This window comes from Alligator mississippiensis, chromosome 5 (genome assembly GCF_030867095.1).
Source record: "Alligator mississippiensis isolate rAllMis1 chromosome 5, rAllMis1, whole genome shotgun sequence".
Lineage (NCBI taxonomy): Eukaryota > Metazoa > Chordata > Crocodylia > Alligatoridae > Alligator > Alligator mississippiensis.
In genome coordinates, this window is record NC_081828.1 from 36,275,338 (window position 1) to 36,295,121 (window position 19,784).

At 43.8% G+C, this 19,784-nt stretch overlaps 1 protein-coding gene across 4 annotated transcripts in view; it reads right to left on the reverse strand.

Moving 5' to 3' along the window:
• Positions 1–19,784, reverse strand: part of DPYD (dihydropyrimidine dehydrogenase) — a 701,931-nt gene that overhangs the window by 525,439 nt on the left and 156,708 nt on the right. The window contains exon 2 of one of the 4 annotated variants that reach the window (XM_059728072.1): positions 5,036–5,297. The exons of the other annotated variants lie outside the window; for them this stretch is intronic. The gene's annotated coding sequence lies outside the window, so the exon portion shown is untranslated. The remainder of the gene's footprint in view (positions 1–5,035; positions 5,298–19,784) is intronic. 4 annotated transcript variants of the gene reach the window in all.

A 19,784-nucleotide genomic window follows, 5' to 3' on the forward strand; every position in this document is an offset into this window, starting at 1 on the left:
GCAAACAAACAAAAAAAAACAGTTACTATACAGCAATCAAGGGAGGGTATAGTGTACAGTTACCAAAGAGTACAGTGCTACCCTTCAATAAATTGCCCAGACACACTTACCTCATAGACAAGAAAGGAAGGTAAGTAACTGTGGGTTAGCATTTATTTGCCATGATACATCAAGCAGTTACTAGGGAGTAGATTTGTGCTGTAAATTTCTGCCTGTGTTTACCAGACATAACTCGTTTACATTCCCAAGCCCATAGGCACTTCCAAAGAGGAGGAAAGGTATGCAGTATGACTTCAGCAAGTTCAGAGACAGTCAATGTATAGACACTGCAAAAGAAGGCTGCCAGCAATTCAACAACCATAGTTGCAATTATGTGATTAGATCACCATCTGACTCCACTCCAGATGGAATTGGGAGCCTGCTGCAGTATAATACCAGCAATAGTGATAAGTAGAAATATTAGAAGAATATGACTAAGTGCTGCTGATGCACAATAAAATCATTCTGGAGCCACTGGGCAGGTTATCAAGATGAATCCCACAAAACAAGAGTAGTTATTGTTCAGAGTTTACACCAGCTCACACACACACTACCTATTGCAGGGCAGAACATGCAAGCCGTGACTTGGATTGCAGTGCAACAATATTCTCAACGTAATTGTCACCATGAGCCCTGTCCAGCTTTCTATACCAAACTGCAGGACATATTTCAAGGAGAAGGAAACCTAGAGGGCAACAAATTTAGAAACAAATCCCCACATAGCCTGTGAAACTACTGAAATGAAGTGTTCCAGTAACACTGGTGAAACCACTGAAAAAGTAACTGGAACGCTTAGACCACTATGCTTACTGAAGTTATGCTAGCACAGAGTCTATCACCAGCTTGGCAATAAAAAAGAAAATCCCTAAAGTAAACTGATCCCAAAACCAGTTATCAAAGTCCTGAAAAAACCCACTCACTTATCCATTTAACAATTAAAGATGCACTGCTTGCTTTATCCAGGACAAATTGTTCACTATTGGTAACATCAAGAATGGGCACTGAGATATCACAGTAGATAAACTATCCAGCTTTTGCCATACCTCTTGGCAGGTATGACTGGGTCCAAATGCTTATGGGCATTACTGGACACCTATACATGTGATGGTGCTCTGCTCTAATGTGTACTAATTAGCATTCATTAAGTCTGCTTAAGCATGCTAATTAGTGTGCTCTAACAGCCTCCATGTCACATGTATTCAGCATCCCCACATTTCAGAATGGCAACAGAGATGCTTTAACTAAAAGTCATCGAAAGAGCTTTAGTTAAAGTGCCCCCATTGCCATAATGAAGTGTGGGGCACTGAATACACATGATGCTGCAGGCACTTTAACTAGAGTGGCTCTCACAGCCACTCTAATTAAAGCACCCTCCCTCCCCTCCACCCTGGAGCACGTGTATAGATACCCACTGGTCCCAGCAGATCCCCAGGTAATCTGAACCAGGTTCTAGAACAACTCTCAAGCATCAAGCTCATGTCTCCTAACTGAGTTCAAAGATTGGAATGTTATATTGACTGCAGTCAACTCGAAGAGAACTGAAGCCCCCTTTTTTAGGACATCTGTTGACTTCTAAAGAATACTGGCTCGATCCTGAAAAATGGAGAGTCATTAAGGAAATGCCCTGATTGAAGGATGCAAGGGGACTTTATTTTTTAGGAATGGCAAATCTTTTTCCAAATTCTGTGTACACCTACCAGAAACATGAGAACGCTTGAGTCATTTAATACTCAGTGATGCAGCATGAAAATGATCAAAACCCTGTAGTGATAGAAGTTATAATTTACAAATGCTCCTGGACAAGACCCTGAGCCATTGGGAAGTTTAAAATTAGTTCTTCTCCTACATGTATTCCTGTGCTTACTGAACTCGGTGATGACCACAAACCCCAAAACAGGCATTAGTGGGGAAAAAAAGTAATGATATGTTCACATAGAAAAGAAGCTATAGTAATCCGTAGCAGAGATGCTCTACAACCTTATAAATCCCAACCCAACCCTGGGAAGAGGACCAAGAAAGCAAATTTAAAAAAAAAACAGAAACCCAGTTTGCATAAGTAAACCTCCACTTTCCTGTCCGTGGTCCCTGCTATCACTCCATGAATCTCTTTCCAACTCACATACATGGAAGCCTTTTCCACAGTTCCTCTTTCAAATTCTGATGCCCCATCCTCTCCCCACCAGGGCCTTTTTCTTCTTTCCTCTTTCTTTATTCTTAACTCTTGTATGATTTCTTTCTCTCAGCTCACCCTAATTCACTGAGTCCCCTTACATTCACTCCTCTCTGTCTCAGCTCATTATCATTCTTCTCATCCCTAGGATTTCCTTCATACAGCCCACATAATACACATGCACACAATTAGGTATACAGAATATGTAAGAACACATAAGTTCCCCTGGCCCCTACAGAACAACACCAACCCTTTCATTCTTTTTTCTCTTTGTCCTAGCCCTTCTCCCTTCCCAGCTGACACACACACTACCTATTGCTGGGCAGAAAGTGCAAGTCATGACTCAGATTGCAGTACAACAATATCCTCAACATAACTGTCACCATGAGCCCTGTCCAGCTTTCTATACCAAATAGCGGGACATATTTCAAGAAGGACTATTACCTCATCCTCCAATATTTCTATTCATCCTTCAATGCCTCATCCTCCAATGCCTCTCCCACCTCTGCCTCCTTTCCATTAGGTCTGTGTTTAGACCATGAGGGAAGACAGAGGGCCCACTGCCTCACAAGTACTTTTGAAAGCAACAGAATTAAGTTCTGAGACTTCCCTTCAAAACTCTTCCCAACACTGTGGTCACACTGTAGACAAACTACATTTTCCCAGGGGTACAAGCATGGGGACTATGCACCCCCAAAGTAGAAACCCCGAAATCAAAGGATACTCACCCACCCTAGGAGTCTGGACTCCAGACAAGCAATGCCAACAGGAGAAACCCGCACAGTACATCAGCCGCGCCTATATACAGCTGGAGCCGGCAGGTGATGTCACTGACAATTGCCAGCTGGCTGGGATAAAAGCCAGCACCAGCTGGGAGCAAGGGAGAGCAGGAGACGCAGCGGAGGCTGCAGAGGCTCTCCATGCCAGTGGCAGGCAGTAACGGCAAGAAAGGAGAAGTTCTGTTCGGACAGGGATGCCCCAGGCAGCAGTGACTGCAACAAGCCTCCACGCCAGTCACGGGCAGTACCGGTGTGTGAGAGGAAACCCTGCTCAGGGAAGAGCAGGGGGAAGCCCCAGAGACGGAGGAAGCTCCCTACACCGGGCACTCAAAGACCAAGTTGAGGGAAAGGAATTGCCCCAGAGAGAAGTGGAGGAAGCTCAGCCAAGGTAGAGAACGGAACAGCATTGGGGGACACGGCCAGGCACAGGCTCCAGGGCAGGACCATCATGACCGGAAGGCAAGCCATGTCAAGATCAGGGGGCCCGTCAGAGGCTGGTGTATGGCAGAGCTGTAGGGGAGGTGGAGCCCCACAAATATCCATCAGGAGGAACAACCAATCTCAAGGTACTGCCAATGGGATACCCCACCACTGAAGATACACTCAAAGTCTTGGCAGGCAAGTTCTGGGGTGATTAGGTTCCCTGTCTGAGGTTGTACTAAGCCTCCCCATGCCTGTCACCAGGTGCCCACGCCAAGGCGGCGTGTGGACAAATATTCAAAGTGAGACAGACACAAAGTGGTGCACTGGCCGGGAATCCACGGGAAGACCCAGTGAGCAAAGAATAATCCAACATGCAGCCCATGGCCATGGCCTCTCCAGACATATTGAGTCAAAATTTACAAGCCCTGACTCAGATCCTAGATGGTCAACAGCAGATGATGGATCGACAACAGGATTAGCTGCGACACAACTTAGCTTCATTTAAAATGCCAAAGATGACCCGAGAAGATGATCCAGAGGCCTATATTGAGGCTTTTGAATGACATACCATAATGACTGGACACTATAAACTAGTGTTTATAATCCTATAAACACTATAGAAGGCTGTTCCGAGGAAAGGGGCCAGCAGAAAGACAGCCTAGGCTCTTGCTACAGCTGTTAAGGGATCTTTTAAATAAATGGTTAAATCCCAGAGCATGCAATCGAGATGCTCTGGCTGACCAGATCCTGATAGAGCAATTCCTGAATGACCTAAAGGAATGCACACAAAGTTAGGTTCACCAACACTCACCTTGCAGTTGCGAAGAAGCCTTAAAACTAGCAAAGGCCTCTGCAGCATCAGAGGTCAGCTACAGTCAGGAGAAGCAGAGCCCTGGCCCGACGGCTCCATTACCCAGAGAGCCTGAGAGGAGGCAAATGCCCAACAGGGGTGTATCAAAGGATAACATCTGTTTCCAGTGCGGGAAGACCAGACACTTCTCCAGGGATTGCCCTAGCAGCCTCAAGGAGTGGCAGCACCCAGACAATCCACCAAGGATGCAAGCTGAGGGGTAAAGGGAGCCAGGACCCCAGTGAACCACCGGAGGAGACAGCGTGATATCGGGATGGCCCATAGTGAAAACCAGAGTCCGAAACCACCCCATCCAGGATATGTTAGACTAGGCTCATGGGCACACAAACACCAGGTCGAGGGAGAGGAATTGACCCAGAGAGAAGTGGAGGAAGCTCAGCCCAGGTAGAGAATGGAACGTCAGGGGACGTGGCCAGACACAGGCTCCAGGGCAGGCAGCATATCAAGGCTGTTTAGCCTGATCCTGTTTTTTCCTTTACCAGCCTTTGCAGAGTTTTTTGTGTATACTTCCATTTGTTTCATTCTGGCTTGTGCATATTCCTCTTTTGTTTTCTACCTTGTTTGTTGATTTATTTTAATTTGTTGATAACTCGATGCTGAGCGGTCTGAGTAATGTGGGGGCAGAGGGGGATCCAGGAAAGGGTCGGCTGGGTTGTGGCCACAAACCCGGCACGTACAGATGGGTACTTTCGACTGCTGGAGTAGAATTAGACACAAACGCATACTGGTTCAAACAAAGATGGCTTTACTTACACTGTCAAGATGTACAGCGTAGGAAGAAAGTGAACTTCAAACTTCAGTTACAGTTTAACCGAGGAGCTCTGATTCGATGAGATATCTTTCTAAACACGAGCATTCAGGACACGGGGGTACGTCGGGGTCGGTCGGCGACGGGGAGTTGTCATCGGTTGATCAGCCCGCCACGTTCACTCTGAGATGGGCGTGGAGTTCTCCAACTTGGGCGGAAACTGCTCCAACCTTTTATACGGCTAGCAAGTCAATTGCTAGTCGCCACCTAGGAATAATTTAGAAGCAGCCAATAATCTCCACCGTGCTGAGAAATTCCCTCATACAAAATCTCACCGTGCCTTGTGCTAGAAAGTTCCACTGTGCCAAGGCACTCAACCACTAAGCTCTGCTCTGACAAGTAACAACTCAATAACAAGGACCACTCACAAGAGCTGACAGGCTGCCAGCACTGAGCGGGAAAGACCCACAGGAGAGAGGAACACCCAACAGATCTGTAGTCCACAAAGGAGGAAAGAGAACACCCAACACTTGAAAGCGTGTGACAGGTAAGGACCATCACGACCGGAGGGCAAGCCGTGTCAAGATCAGGGGGCCTGTTGGAGGCTGGCATATGGCAGGGGTGTAGGGGAGGTGGAGCCCCACAAATATTCATCAGGAGGAACAACCAATCTCAAGGGATCGTCAACAGGAGACCCCACCACTGAAGATGTACTCAAAGTCATGGCAGGAAAGTTCTGGGTTCCTCCCTGGGGTGATCGGGATCCCTGTCTGAGGTTGCACAAAGCCTCCCTGCGCCTGTCACCAGGTGCCCAAGCCAAGGCAGTGCGTGAACGAATATTCGAAGCAAGATGGGCACATACATAACCATGTAATGGCTTCCCTTGGCACTTTTCATTGGTGAGAGACATTCAGTAATGACAGCCTGCCTGTAAGAGGTGCCTTCCTCCTGCAGTTTTGTTTGGATACAGTGGCTATGTACACACTTTCAAATAACCTGGGAGAAATCTCTCACATTTGTTCTCCTAGTAAAACCAGAAATGCATGTACAGACATTCAAATAGGGAGGCCCTGAAAAATGGCGACCTTGTAGCTTGGGGGTGGGGAGGGAGGGAGGGAGGCAGGGAGAGAGGACATGGCTATGCACATATCTCAGTCTGCAGGCTCCCTTAGTTTGCCTGTCTAGAGATGGCATCAGTGCATAGGGCAGTCCTGATTGGTCAGCATGCAGTTCCCTCAAGCACAATGTGGAGATTGTGAAAGGGGTGTGTTCTGTTCCCTGCTGAAGTAGCAGAGTCCAGCAAGCAACACACTGTCTTCAGGTGAGGGGAGTGGAGAGGATGCTAAAGAATGATGTTTTCTTAAGGATTATGAGTGATTTAACTCTGGTTGATCTCAGGTTATTTTTCTCCTGGAGTGGCCTTTCAGCAAACTGTCACAGCCAAAAAGCTACAGTACACAAAAAATGCATCAGAAATCACCACAACTAAATCTCACATACAGTACAAATCATTTTAATAAATGGGTTACATTTTTTTCAAAGACTGTTTATAAACAAGTAAGTATTATGAACAGTTTATATTCCTATCTGTTATGGGTAACCTAACAAATATATTAGTAATATGGTTGAAACAAAGAGTATTTTTACTATGACTAGAACTGAAACCTGTGCTTTATCACTTTCATCCTTCAATTCCTGTCCTCTTGTATTGACTACCCCTTCTTTCTCAGGATGATTTTGTTACGTTATTAAACTAGATTAAAATGATCTATTTATTATATTCTGTTCTACAACACCCTGTATTCCTTGGCTTTATAAATAAAGTGATTATGATAATAAGTCTATCAAAAAAGGTTACCTTTTTGGAGGAATATAATCAACTCAGTCTATGTACACACTTTGTCCAGTGAGTGTCACATGCTGGCCCACTCGGGTATTAGATTGTTCATTTGCATAACTGAAGCGTACAATTCCTGACAAGTATGTATAAACTCATGTACTCACACAGCTTCCTTTTGTCAACCCCTCTGTGCATTCTTATACGCAGTACTTATTTCACCTCAGGGCTTTCTAACTTAGACTCACAAAGTGAGCTTCAGGTTCCACTGTTTCAAGTGATACGTTTTTCTATTGTTGCAGACATGCTCAAATGACAACACGGCTTCATTGCCAGATCAATATGCCACAGTTTAAATGAATTTTAGCAGGGTCTGATTAAACTTGCTGACACTTTACTCATTTATGTAAGCCTTCTGCCAAGCACTAGACGGCAGTAACAAGGGCCGGGTTCAAATTTAGGGACTTTACACCAACTTTTCAAATTTAGCTTGAGCCCCAACCCAGAAACCTGGGAAAATGAAACTTTAACTGGGTGTTCCAATGTGAACAAATTTCCTCACTCACTAGGGAAGATTGAAGTAAAATAGGGTTTATTACAAGAGAAAAGGTGAATAAACATACAGCCTGAGGAAAAAAATTAACTACTAAAACATTAACTATAACTCAAGATAGATGACAGTCGCAAGCAAACCAAATCAAGAAGATACCACTTAGCCCAGTCAGTTAGGGAACCTCACTCAGGGCTGTAATCTGTGGATCACCTAAACCAGACAAAGTAGCAAGTGCTAGGTAAGAAGATATGCACTGGAATTGCTGCCACTCTGATGCTGGGGGGGGAGCTGCTAGAGCGTGATGATGGGAGTTCTGATCTGATTGCTGGGAATTGCTGCTAGGCTGTGATGCTAGAGAGTACAACCGCCACCTCCAGAGGTCACCACCACTCTTACAGAGTTTCCACTGCTCCTCCTTCAGTCCTCTCTGGGTTGCAACCCCAGCTGTTCTAGACCCTGCCCTGTGTCAGTGGTAGGTCCAGAAGTTTCTTTTCATTTAACGTATAATGAGCCTTAGGTTTTCCCCTAAACCCACAATAGAATCCTGTGTTTAGAAACACATTTACTTCCAGGGGGTGACTCCTGCCTGGAATCTCTGTTCCTCCACTTCACACAAACTTTGCATTAAAACCAAGGCCACACCCAGACAGATCTGAGATTTGCAGAAAACACCTATGACTTAGTAGGGATAACAGAAACCTGGTGGGATTCATCCCATGACTGGGCGGTACATATTGAGGGTTATAGGCTGTACAGAAAGGACAGGGTGGGGAAGAAAGGGGGGGGGGTTGCACTTTATATCAGTGAGCAATATACATCAACTCTCATCAAGACGGAATCGAAGGATGAGAAAGTAGAAGGATTGTGGGGTAGGTTACATGGGGGGCAAGGAGAAAGGGATTTGGTGGTAGAGGTCTGCTACAGACCCCCACACCAAGGGGAAGAACTAGATTCGGGGCTCCTGAGGCAGCTCTCAGAGACCATAAAAGCTAAAAAGGCGGTAGTCATGGGGAACCTAAACTACCCAGACATCTGCTGGGAGATGCAGACAGCAAAGTCCCACCGTTAACGCAGGCTCCTATCCTGTGTACAGGACCTCCACCTGACGCAGGAGGTACACGGTCCCACTAGGGGGAATGCCTTACTGGATCTGGTATTGGCAACAGGGGATGATATGGTAGGGGACCTACAGATTGGTGGCCATCTGGGGGACAGTGATCACTTAATAATAGAATTCTTCATAAGACGTCGAGTGGGTAAGGTAACTAGTAGGGTGAAAGTGATAAACTTTAGGAAAGCTGATTTCAATGAACTCAGGCGATTAGTCAAGGACGCACTGCAGAGTAGGAGTTTTGAAGTGATGGGAGCCCAAGAAGGGTGGCTGTGCCTTAAGGAAATGATCCTTCGGGCACAAAGGGAGATGATCCCGATGCGAGGAAAAAGAGGGAAAGGGGCCAGGAGGCTTCCTTGGCTGACCAGAGAAATCCAGGGCAGCCTACGGGCCAAAAAGGGAGCACATAAAAAGTGGAAACAGGGAGAGATTACCAAAGAGGAGTATAGTTCCTCTGCTCACACTTGTAGGGAGGCAGTTAGACAGGTCAAAGCTACCATGGAGCTGAGGATGGCATCCCAAGTAAAGGATAACAAGAAATTGTTTTTTAGATATAGAAGGAGTAAAAGGAAGGCCCAGGGAGGAATAGGACCCCTACTAAAGGGGCATAAGCAATTGGTGACGGACAGGGGGGACAAGGCTGAACTCCTCAACAAGTTCTTTGCCTCAGTGCTCCTAAGAGAGGGGCAAGACAAGTCTCTCACTGGGGTTGTAGAGAGGCAGCAGCAAGGCGCCAGACTTCCATGCGTAGACCCTGAGATGGTGCAGAATCACTTGGAGGAACTGGATGCCTTTAAGTCAGCAGGCCCGGATGAGCTCCATCCGAGGGTACTGAAGGCACTGGCCGACATCATTGCACAGCCACTGGCGGGAATATTTGAACGCTCGTGGCGCACGGGCAAAGTCCCAGAGGACTGGAAAAGGGCCAATGTGGTCCCCATTTTCAAGAAGGGGAGGAAGGAGGACCCAGGCAACTATAGGCCAGTCAGTCTCACCTCCATCCTTGGCAAAGTCTTTGAAAAAATTATCAAGGCTCACATTTGCGAGAGCCCGGCAGGACATATTATACTGAGGGGGAAACCAGCACGGGTTCGTAGCAGGCAGATCATGCCTGACTAACCTAGTCTCTTTTTATGACCAGGTTACAAAACTCCTGGACACAGGAGGAGGGGTGGATGTCGTATACTTAGACTTCAGGAAGGCCTTCGATACGGTATCCCACCCCATACTGGTGAACAAGTTAAGAGGCTGTGATGTGGATGACTACACAGTCCGGTGGGTGGTGAATTGGCTAGAGGGTCGCACCCAGAGAGTTGTGGTGGATGGGTCAGTATCGACCTGGAAGGGTGTGGGCAGTGGGGTCCCGCAGGGCTTGGTCCTTGGACCGATACTCTTCAATGTCTTCATTAGCAACTTGGATGAGGGAGTGAAGTGTACTCTGTCCAAGTTTGCGGATGACACAAAACTGTGGGGAGAAGTGGACATGCCGGAGGGCAGGGAACAGCTGCAAGCAGATCTGGACAGGTTGGACAAGTGGGCAGAAAACAACAGGATGCAGTTCAACAAGGAGAAATGCAAAGTGCTGCACCTAGGGAGGAAAAATGTCCAGCATACCTACTGCCTAGGAAATGACCTGCTGGGTGGCACGGAAGTGGAAAGGGATCTTGGAGTCCTAGTGGACTCCAAGATGAACATGAGTCGGCAGTGTGACGAAGCCATCAGAAAAGCCAATGGCACTTTATCGTGCATCAGCAGATGCATGACGAATAGATCCAAGGAGGTGATACTTCCCCTCTATCGGGCACTGGTCAGACCGCAGTTGGAGTACTGCGTGCAATTCTGGGCACCGCACTTCAAGAGGGATGCGGATAACCTGGAGAGGGTCCAGAGAAGGGCCACTTGTATGGTTAAGAGTCTGCAGGTCAAGCCCTACGAGGAGAGACTAGAGAACCTGGAACTTTTCAGCCTCCGCAAGAGAAGGTTGAGAGGTGACCTTGTGGCTGCCTATAAGTTCATCACGGGGGCACAGAAGGGAATTGGTGAGGTTTTATTCACCAAGGCGCCCCCGGGGGTTACAAGAAATAATGGCCACAAGCTAGCAGAGAGCAGATTTAGACTGGACATTAGGAAGAACTTCTTCACAGTTAGAGTGGCCAAGGTCTGGAATGGGCTCCCAAGGGAGGTGGTGCTCTCCCCTACTCTGGGGGTCTTCAAGAGGAGGTTGGATATGCATCTAGCTGGGGTCATCTAGACCCAGCACTCTTTCCTGCCTATGCAGGGGGTCGGACTCGATGATCTATTGAGGTCCTTTCTGACCCTAACATCCATGAATCTATTAATCTATGAATCTCTGCATAGTTTATGCTTTTAAGCTAGGGATAGACATTCAAAAAGCCTGAGCCTGAAATGATTCAGTCATCGCAGGTTAGTCTAACCTGGCTAGGCTGAATCACTCTGTAAACTGCACAGACATCCCAGACATGTAGGCACATGCCTACAGTGGCTCAGGCTAGAAGTGGAGAGGGGCACTACAGCAGCCCTCCCTACCCTTGCACGGTGTTGAGAGAAGGGAGGTGTGGCCAGGCCCCGACAGGACACTCTGATGAGGGAGAAATTCCCCCCCTTCTGACCAGTCCAGCAGGGAATTGATAAGTGTTTATCACCTCATTAAGAAAACAGAGGGACATTACCAGCTACCTGTTGATTCTCCCTTTGTCCCATCTGCCACAGCATGGACCGTAGCCAGCACATGGTCTGCTAGCTATTGCTGAGAGGTGTCCAAGGCAGAGGGGACAGGGAGGGGAGGGGGGAGCAGGGATGCCTGCCGTCTGTGCTAAGCTGCAGCCAGGGAGCAGAGGGGAGGAGTCAGCCCTGCTGTGGAGCAGAGAGCTGTGCCCAGCCCAAAGAGCATGCCGGGATGCTGGGGGGGAGGAGGGGTGTCTGATTTAACTTAAATCAGCAAGGGGTCTGGGACAGGCAGTGCATAAACTTGTTTGACCCAAAACAGTTAAGTCTGATATTACATTCAACCAGGTTTATCTCAAACTGGTTTCAGCCATTTTCAAACTGGTTTATGTGCACTGAATATCTGTTCTGTTATAGGTTTAAACCAGTTTCTGATCACTTAAATCAGTTTATGGGTAATGACTGTCCCTAGCCTTAGTAATCTTGTATAACGGCATCAGCAACATTCATGTGCCTACAAACTTCAGTTTTGGAAGGGAGTGGACATAAAATCTAATCCACCTGCCCTCTACAATTGCATACATTAACCTCAATTTAACCCAAGCCTACAAACAGTCAAAGCAGGTGCAAGTAGCCCCTCAAATCTGCACACTAATGAGAGTGAAGAATACACAAGATTACCATTATAGAACATAACCATAGTTAAACATGCAGAACAATCAGGGTTACACTTATAATTACAAACTCAATTAAATCTGAAACTGGAAACTTAACCCACTATGAAAATGGCAGCATTCCAGCTCCAAGCTTCTCACATTATCTTAGATTGTTAAAACTACTGTAAAGGTCTGTCACTCCCCCAGCACCAGTAAGAATCCCGGGCTCAAGTTTGATACTACCTCATTTTTACATCAAGGTAACACCAAAGGTGTGGTCACAGTGTTTTGTGCCAGGTAAATGAAATTTAAAATCTGAATTATTTTTTGCAAAAGGCCTCAACTAAATCAGATGCTAGGTTCAGTGCCAGTAAGACTAACCCATTCTCCCTTCCTCAAAGGGAGTGAAATGCACCTTCAGACCAAGAGCAGTCAGTTCAGTTCTGGTTGATTTGATGCCTATTCTAAAGTAACAAATCAAAATACTCCCGACAACCGCATGCTTGAGAGAGCCATGCAAGACAGCTATTTTGATCCCTGACAGTCAAGAGATCTGCAGGAACTTACCTAAAAGTTGTAGCCTTGTAAAAATGGAAAACAAAAAAGGTTGAGAAACTTAGGTCTGAGATATCGCTCATTTTCTTAAGCACAACAACATCCTCTCTCTCATCTCCAGGCAAATATTTCTAAATGTTTAAAAATAATTTAAGAGGAAAATAATTATTACATTTAATATAGCTACAGTCATGAGGTAAATATTCACAAGAATAACCTAGCTTTTTCAGATCAATTTACATATTTATTTTTATGCCCACACATTTGGCTAGTTACATCCTCAAATCTTTGATTTCTAATAGCAGTAATAGAAGGTATAAGTATTCAGATGCATGCCTGCCACTTCAACGTTGATAATTATATCCATACACAAGGAATTTAACTTTAACCCTGCTGGAAGAGTGAAAATAATATATAGGGAGTATATTATGGGTAGAGGATACATAGATATATTAGATTTTAAGTATAATGGGAAAAAATACAAAAAGCCCTTCCAAACTTTTAAAACATGAGAGACTGGAAAAAGAGAAGAACCGGTACATATGTAAATTTTCAAAAGTGTAAAACTTTAATCTCAACACTTATTTTTTGTACTCTTTAATATTAAGAAATATACAGTTGTTACCTTTAACACTGATCATATTCTAATTATAATCTATTATGTAGTAGCTCTATATGGACTTAATCTTCAGACATAATTAAAATTATTTTTATGAGGTTAACTTATAACTGATCTAGAAAAAATAATGAAGACTAAAAAACTATGAACATATCCTCATGTGAACACATTCTGTGCATGTCATTCATTGCATGTCTAACTTGGTTAACACCCGAAATATAATACACACACACACACACACACACACACACACACAGTAGCAATCCTAGTAATGAGAGTTATGTGCTATTTATTAGAACACAAACTATACTATTGTAATGCACTTGATAACAACATCTTCAATCTGTCAAACCAAGCAGTTGTGGTTCAACCACACCTAGCCATGTGAAGTTTTTTAAACCACTACATTTGGTGTTCACCACAGCAGTGGTCCTCTTCACATAGGAGACAGCTGTTACATGATGTTCAATATCCTTTTAATCCTCTATAGACTTTAGACAGAATGGTTTGACAGAACTGACAGTTTTTATTATAGCTTTCCTAGTACACAATAATCTTCTTTCACCTGGACCATTCTCCCAGTAGTATTATAGACTTTTTGACTTATATCAAGGATCATTTCTAGTCTTTTTAGGAGAGGATTTTTTTTTGTGGCATGATCCCTATGCTTTGTAAATTATCTTTTCAGAATTTGAAACACCTGTTGTCTGTTTATCTTAATGTCAATGAAACTCCTTAAGGACTCAATACAGAAAAAAATTCTTCTGCAAGTTAAGTCACAAACATTTTTTGTGTTGGAGTACCTGCATTTTTATGCCGTTTCTACAGAACTGTTGTTCTGAACAATATTATTACTAACTCTAGAAGCTTACATTTGGTATATCTACTTATGATGAAAAAATGTATACTGGCAGTAGTAATACAAATCATTTAGCAACCTAATGAACTATGATAAAGTATAATATAAACAAATAAAGTGAAAAATCTAAAGTTCCAGTTAAGTTCTAAAGAAACAGAAATTTTCTTAGAGTGGGACCACAGAAACCATAAAGGCTATATAGAGTTGATGTTCAGTCTAGCAACTATCTATGATTGTAACATCCCTGAAATTGATTAATTGGAGATTATCTGGGAGAGTAAGGGTTGCAGGTTTAGATTTCCTTATTTTACATTCAATGTTAGATAATATAGTATCCTCTGGCAGATTTATTTCTGTAACTAAGTCCTGGAATCAGGTATCAGAGGAGATCACAGTGATCCAAAAATCTATTAATTTTCAAGGCTTGCTTCTTCTTAAAGAAAATATTTCAATTTTTACCAAAATGATGATGCTATTAAAGAAAAAAAATACAGGTAAGAGAAAAAAGCAGGGATATTCCAAATTCCAGTAGGAACCCTCGGTCCACAGATTTCTGGGCAATCACTTATATGGCACCTACACGTGACGTACCTCTGCTTCGACACATGATAATTAGCATGAGTCAGGGCAGCCTAGATTAATTAAATCTGCTGAGAGTCTGTTGGAGCATGCTAATTAGCACACTCCAGCAGCCTCCGCATCATGTGTATTCAGCTTCCACACATTTCAAAGTGGCAGAAGGGGCGCTTTAACTAAAGCTCATCAGACGAGCTTTAGTTAAAGTGCACCACCATCGTTTTCAAGCGTGGGATGCTGGTTAAGCATGACGCCACGGGCACTTTAATTAGAGCAGCTCTCAGAGAATTAAAGCGCCCCTCCCCCCCTCCACAATGGAGCACGTGTATAGATGCTCATAGATACTACAGTGATAAGCACTACTGAGAACACGCAAATATACTACCCACCTAGTTACGAGAAGGGCAAAAGAGTGACTGGCATTGAGAACTTCAAAGCTCCTAGCCAGAATCTGAGGGAGGCTGGATTAAATACAGGACCAAAAAAGGCTGGAATCCATTAGTTAACCCTCCCGCTCCCAAGTAAATTAGTCTGGAGCATGTAAAAGTAAATGCAAACAGCTGGGATGAAGATGGCCTACCCCTCAGTGAGGTGTAGTACTAACTTTAACTTATTGGGCATGTCTAGACGAGATATTTACTGTACAGTACACTACTTAGCTGCACAGTGAACATCTTAGCATCTACACATGCACACCTATTAGGCAGGAGTAAACTATTTTACTCTACAACAGGTTAGTACTTCTAAATACAAATACAAGTACTTGTAAATACTAAGGGTGCACTGACAAAGATTTTCTTGGCCAGTACCGATAGCCAATGATTAACCAAACATATTAGCCAATGCCAATTCAATAACCAATATTTAGTAACAGTGCAAGGCATTTTAAACTACTGACGTAAACCCCTTTTTATTCACAGCTCTGCAGAGCAACTCAAAGCATCATATCAGGCATCCCATGGACCAGGAGCTGCCTCTTGCCTGCTCTGGCCCTCAGCGAGGAAGGCAGTGACCACCTTATCCCCACACACATCACCCTTTCACCCATGGCTCCTACTCATAGCCCCACTCCCCATGCACCCTGTGCTGCTGTTGTGGGGGGGTGGACCCTTGCATGGACAGCAGGGCGTAGCATGCTTGGAGCCCCAGAGCACACCACTGCTTCAGCACCTGCAGGCCCCATGCAGCTTTTGAAAAGGCAGCTGGTGCCTGGACTGTCTGTCACATGGTGCCTTACCCTACCCATGCGCAGCCCAATATAGGCACAGCAGCCCTGGTGCTCAGGCCCCTGCTGTGCACATGGTGTTGCCATGACGGCAAAAGCAGCAGCAGCAGCAGCAGATGCTAGTAATGGTCCCTTTATTGCTGAGCATGGCATCCTGTGACCACTACCCAGCACCCCTCCCCCCTCCTGCTGCTTGCCAGGACCTGTAGTCTGCCGTGGGATCAGGTCAGTGGCAAAGTGCAAGGACCACACCATGCTTGTCAGGGTGCTCTGGGCACATGGCTATAATTATCTGCTACAATGACCAAAAAAAAAGCCAAAAATGTCATTTCTCTTTTTATCAGTGCCAATCCAGTAGTCAACTAATGTATCAGTGCACCCCTAGGAAATACAAGTAAGCTCCAGATGTTATTGCTGCGCATTAATAGGCATATATAGATGTGCCCACCATGCGTGAAGATTAATTTGTCCCGTCTGCAGCCATCTAGGCCTCCAAATGATCCAAGGGTCCAATGAGGTTTTAGGGTGGTGTGCTTCAGTAAGAAGAGACAGGTTCAGTCCTTCCAAATCAATTGATTTGGCATATGTCAGATCAGGACCACAGACCAGTTTGGGCCATGGACCAACCCCTGCACCACTTATCCAACCCATGGGGCCAAAAGGTTGAGCACAACTGTTTTAGAATGATGTGCTTCTCCTAGATGTCTTCTACAACAGAACATCTAAGCATAGGAATCAAGAATAAGATGGCAGATAAATCATAAATTTAATATTTGCTTTAGGAAATAGATATGCACAACAAAGCTGTTCCATTTTCTCTTGAAAGAAAAGATCTTGCCTATGACACTAAAGCACAATAAGACACCTTAATAAACAACACTCCATTTACATAGTTCAGCCAGAAAAATCTAAATGGTGAAAAATATAGTTGCTATTTTTTCCAATATTGCAAATTTCACATAACTTATGCATTTTTTATGCATAAAGAAAAAGAGTATGTTCACATTTACAATATATGAGCATAAGAAAGAGATGGCATTTCCATGTATGCTTTGACATTTGTGCTGGTGTTAAAGGGGATTATTTGGCTTTGCTTTTCTGCCTTAAATTTATTCAAAAAAGCCAACATTCAGAATAGGTATCCCCTATACAAATAAAAAGGCATTATGACACAGCAATAGAAATAATAAAGGCAAACTGCAGAGGTCAGCACAGAGCAGAAACAGGAACTCTATGAATTCCATAATAAATCAAGTTTACACTCATACTGCACAAGATTTTTAAGTTACAGTAATCCAATAGTATCTCTGAACACTCCACCACAGTTATTTTTGTATACCAAAAAGTTGAGCATTTGGTGTGTAGTTGCATTAACACAATTTTGCTATAAACATTTTTCAGTTATGCTTTAATCCCACCAGGCTGTTGATAAAAATAAATACTGTAGTTTATAAGGGTTGCTACCCAAACACAGGATATTTAAATGAAGTTAATAAACGGTTTGAACAAACTTCATTAATTATTTTAGAAATAAAAACTTTGAGATAATACAGGAACATCAAGCCTCATTTTACACAGATTTGGATAATTCTGACCTGTGAACTGCCAGAATTAGAATTTAAGTCTTTCAAGTGAAAAGCAATGAATAAAGACACTTCATCACCTACGTATTCCTTACCATGGCTTAAAATTATCCAAGGTAGAACATCTTCACTCAGAGTGTTTGCTAGAAAGAATAAAAGAGTTGATCGGCTTTTCCAATATTATAAACTAGAACTGGTTATAAAATTTAACTGACAAGACCAGAGAATCAACTAGATGACCCAACAGGTCTTTACCACCTCTGTAATTTTCAATATTCTCCTGAATCCTGGAGAAATAGCAAAAATAGCAAATTTATATGCATTTACCTATTTGCAGTTGTGGTTTTTCACCAAAGTGAGCAGACTTTATGAAATTTTTAAGGGTTCACAGAAATCACTAAATATTTAGGATTGCAGGACTGCAAGACTAGGTTTTCCCTGTAATTTAAACCTGTTTTCTGCTCCTGCTAGAGCCTTCTGTAATAGGACCCCACCTGAGGATTTCCATGGCCACTAATCCTCTCTCTCTCTGGCCTCCTAGGGTACTGGTCCTGTCCTCACCAGCCACACCTAGCTGGAAATAAATATAATTTGGGAGGCTGGCCTCAGAATACCTGAGTGAGTTTGGGGTGTTTCACTCTGCCCTCCTCATCACCAGGTTGCCTTGGTCTGGCCTCATCTTGCATCTTAATTTCCTAAGCAGGGTATCTCTCCTTAATCTTGGCCTCAGCCAACTCACTCACTCAAGCTTTATAGCTGGGGTGTGCTCTCTCATTAGGGCTCCCAACTGGCTGCCCTCATCCAGTGCTTTCTCTCTTATTTAGTACCCCCTATTAACAGGCCTTCCATAGGCACTCTCTCTCTTGGCCCCGTGCTCAGGTCTCTCTCTCAGGCCTGCAGTCTCCACCCCCTTGACAGATCCCTCTCACCATCTGCCAACAGTCCTTTTTACAGGACTTTCTGAATCTAGTTCCTGACAAGGATCTTTAATCAAGGCTCCCAGTCTAACCCTTGACTGTCAGTCTCTCTTCCTGGGGACTCACGTTAGCCCTGCCTTCCCTGGCCCAAGAGCCAGGCTTATACCCCACTGGGCTCCACTCCTTCCTATCACATTCTCTTTCAGCCAGGTACAGGGGTTTCTCTTTAGCCCAGTGATCAGCAGCCCATTCCAATCTGCTCCTGCAGTGACTAGTTAACTGCATGCCTGGAGCTTGGTATTTTGTAAACTACTTCAAAGCTTGCCCTAAGACAGTTGCTGGCAGCTTTGTAGCTCCTGCCCATATCTTCCCTTGGTTGCCTACCTTTTTGCAGCTGGCAATAATTCAGCTGCCTGCAATAGTCTGTAGTCATATAGTGCTGCCCTCTCTCCTAAAAGGTACGGGAGTCTGATAGATCCCTTCCCCAAAAAAGCAGGAATAAAAAAAAAAAACAGGCTTTGCTAAAAAGGTAGAAAAAGTAGATGCCATCTACATGCAGAGAAAAAAACAAAGAGATTTTAAATAGAGTTCTCTGAAGTTAAAGTCCATAAGTCTCTATTTTAGGCACCTAAATGAAGAATTTGATTTTCAAAAATGTTGAGTGCTTAGCAATTCTTAACAGGATGAATGTTTGATAAATGAGCTCTTTTTAACTGAGCAAATGTGGCTGGGAGATGAGACTGTCAACATCCAATGGGGGCATATCTGGGTAACTGGAGTTGTGCTGTCCTATGATTACAGGTATCTGAACTAAATATGAGGGATGTTAGAAAGAAGGAAAATAACTATTACTTTTTTTTTTGCTTTTGTCCTACAATGAGGCAAAGGATTTTAAAATGGGTTCAAAAGATAACATGTCTGTTTTCCTCCTTTACTGTTGAAGCTGTTGGTAAAACAATATAGACAAAAATATTTTCCAGGAAGTTTCAGTTGCTAAGGATTGCCATGGAAATGTTAAAAGGGACAGTTTTTCAGAGCAATACAACTCAGATAATTTTTAGGATGGAGTAATAAAAAACATTAATGCAGTCTATCTTCCATGCATTGATAAATCACTCATTACTGAATCTGTGGCACTGCACTTCTATACATACACATATTGTTAGACTTATGTTGGATAGAGCAATCAAAGGACTATAAATATAGTGCAGGTGGAAAAGTATATATTGTTCCTATTTCCCAAAGGCACTGAATTTTTAAAATCATGTAGGGAGGATTTAAAATGTTTCCTCTTGGTAGATCAGATTCCTTGGGTACAAATAAGCAGATGTCTGCTGGATGGCTATTCTTTCTTTTATACAGTTATTTTAGAACAATTAAGAAAAAAAGTTATCACCAATTATATAACAAGTGTAAATAAACAGGTCATATTTGAAAAAGGTGCAGGGGTGAAGCCACCAGTATGTAATCTACCCCTTTACTTGTTTTCACTGCTTATGGTTGGTAATCCCCAGGTTACAGTCGAGGAAAACAGGGATTGCTGTGTTATCTTTGTTTTCCTCTAAGTAGAAGGCACCA